The sequence below is a fragment of the Tupaia chinensis genome, unplaced genomic scaffold, assembly GCF_000334495.1.
Source record: "Tupaia chinensis unplaced genomic scaffold, TupChi_1.0 Scaffold000367_1, whole genome shotgun sequence".
NCBI lineage: Eukaryota > Metazoa > Chordata > Mammalia > Scandentia > Tupaiidae > Tupaia > Tupaia belangeri.
In genome coordinates this window covers 747,105-749,344 of record NW_006159864.1, presented here as the reverse complement: position 1 = coordinate 749,344, position 2,240 = coordinate 747,105, and the positions used below count along the sequence as shown (strand labels likewise).

Genomic DNA, 2,240 nt, shown 5'->3' with positions numbered 1-2,240 from the left:
GCTGAATTCTGGACACACAGCTCAAGAACTAGCTGTTGCCTCTCCCCTCACTCTCAGCAGGGTGACTTTTGTTTATTATAATAGTCCAACAATACCTGCAAAAATAGTAAGTGATACTGACCTTGTCTCTTTTATCTCTCTTTCCCCTTTGCTCACTAAGCTCTGGCTATTACTCCCAACCTCTGTCCTCTCATCTTTTCACTGGGCCTATTTCTTCCTAGTCCCTAGATATGCCAAGCTCATTCCAGCAAGTTTCTACACTAGCTGTTCCTTGAACCTGGAAGGCCCCTCCCCTTGTATCTTCACATGCTAGCTCCATCTTTTTATTTAAAGCTCAACTTAAGTGTCACCTCCTCAGAAAGGTCTTCTTTGACTGCATCGCAGTTACTTTCTACCATATCATTCTTACTTTCTTGAGCACTTAATCAAAATCCAAGTTATTTGCATACTTATCTGTCTCTCTGTTCCCATTCCCCCACAGCAATGCAAGCTCCCTGAAGGCATGGAACTTTTATTTTAATGACTTTAATTTATTTATTCATCATTTATTTTAATTTGACCAGACAGACAGACAGACAGACACACACACACACACACACACACAGACACACACGGGGGGGGGGGGGGGGGGGGGGAGGGGGGGGGGGCAACCCCCCAACAGCCCGCCGGGGGGGGGGGGGGGGGGTAAAGGAGAGAGAGAAAGCCACCAGGTCCAGGGCTCGAACCGCGGTCACCCATGTGGGAATGTCCAGCACCCTAAAAACCACACCACCTGCTGGTCCCAGCATGGAACTTTTATTTGTGTTCATCTTTGTACACCCAGTGCCTGAAACGCTCAGAGCTGCTATTCAATGTGTTTCTTGTATGAATGAATTTTGGACTTTTTATTCAATGGCAAACTAGGTTCCAAATCAATTAAGGTGAGAACACTAGTCATTCTTTTGTTGTAGTTCTGTGAAACATCTAACATGCTGTTACTTGTACAATCCAAGCATTAAATATTCTGTTTTATCAGATACGAAAGCCATAAGAGGATGGGACTCCTCCCAGCATCGGAACATCCATTATGATCATTCTTCTAGCAATATGCATATCAAGCTCAGCTACAGAGGAACAGGATTTTTAATCAAAGGATCCCTAAAATGTTGACGCTATCACTTAAAGTTATTCAGGAAACAATTTCATATTTAACAGATTTCCAAAGAACATATCAACACCAAAAAGAGAATCATTACACTTTGAAATCCATATGGTGACTAGAAGAGCACTACTTGACTAAATAAACCAATAGATAACATTCTTTCCCAAAATCCCTTGCTTTCTTCAAACAATTTTTTCACAGCCTTTATTGGTTTGTATTCTTTAAAACAAACTAAATGGATCACATTGTCTCCTTTAAGATCAACTATACACAAAAAATCAGCAAATAAGGTAAAAATCAGAAGATGAATGTCTCACTGAAGACTTGTGTGCCAGAAACACAAATGGAGAAAAAGATAAAAGAACTATTGTCCAACCGTAGAAACAAAAAAAAATATAAGGGTTTTTGTTCTGTGAAGTGCATCATGAAATGTGGGTGGAAACACAGAAATCCAGAATTAGTCTAACATCAAATCATTCTGGAAAGAGTTGACAACATGTAAATTCCTCACGCACAAAGTATTTAGAGCAAGAGACCTTGATTCCTGGGCTATGATTCCATTTAGGATTCCTTGCAAAGGCTTTTGAATTCCAGTATTCGGAAAAGAAAATGCTCATTTATAGTCGGGAGCTACCAGGCGATGAGAGGTACTTCCAATGTGACACAGCCTGTAACTGAAGTATTGCAAAGCTTGCAATTAAGATCTGGGATAGAGGCTGCACACCAAATTCAAAAGCGGCAGCCAAGGTGTAAGTGCCATAAAGGAGGAAAACAAAAACAAAAACATAACCACGACTGCCACTGGGCCACAGAGATTTGAAGTGGAAACACGGAGTGTGTATGGGGTGAGAGGGAGTGAAAAAACAATACATTTGTCACTCCGTCCCACTTCCTATACAGGATACAGGGAAAATCTCCAGCCCCATTACCTTAGGCACAGATGGTTATCGTTTATAGCAAAGGTGCATAGAAAGGCCTTCAGGTCTGAGCCCCTTAATTCCTGGGCTGTTAATGATTAAAGAGAAGGATGGGGGTGGGGAGGGAAATGAGGGCGGAGGGAGCTAGAGATTCACCCACCACCTCCTCCTTGGGCTCCTAC

The 2,240-nt window shown here is 42.1% G+C and overlaps 1 protein-coding gene across 2 annotated transcripts in view; it reads right to left on the bottom strand.

The window, feature by feature from the left end:
- DCUN1D3 (defective in cullin neddylation 1 domain containing 3) overlaps positions 1-2,240 on the bottom strand; it is a 41,847-nt gene that overhangs the window by 38,840 nt on the left and 767 nt on the right. The window lies entirely within an intron of this gene.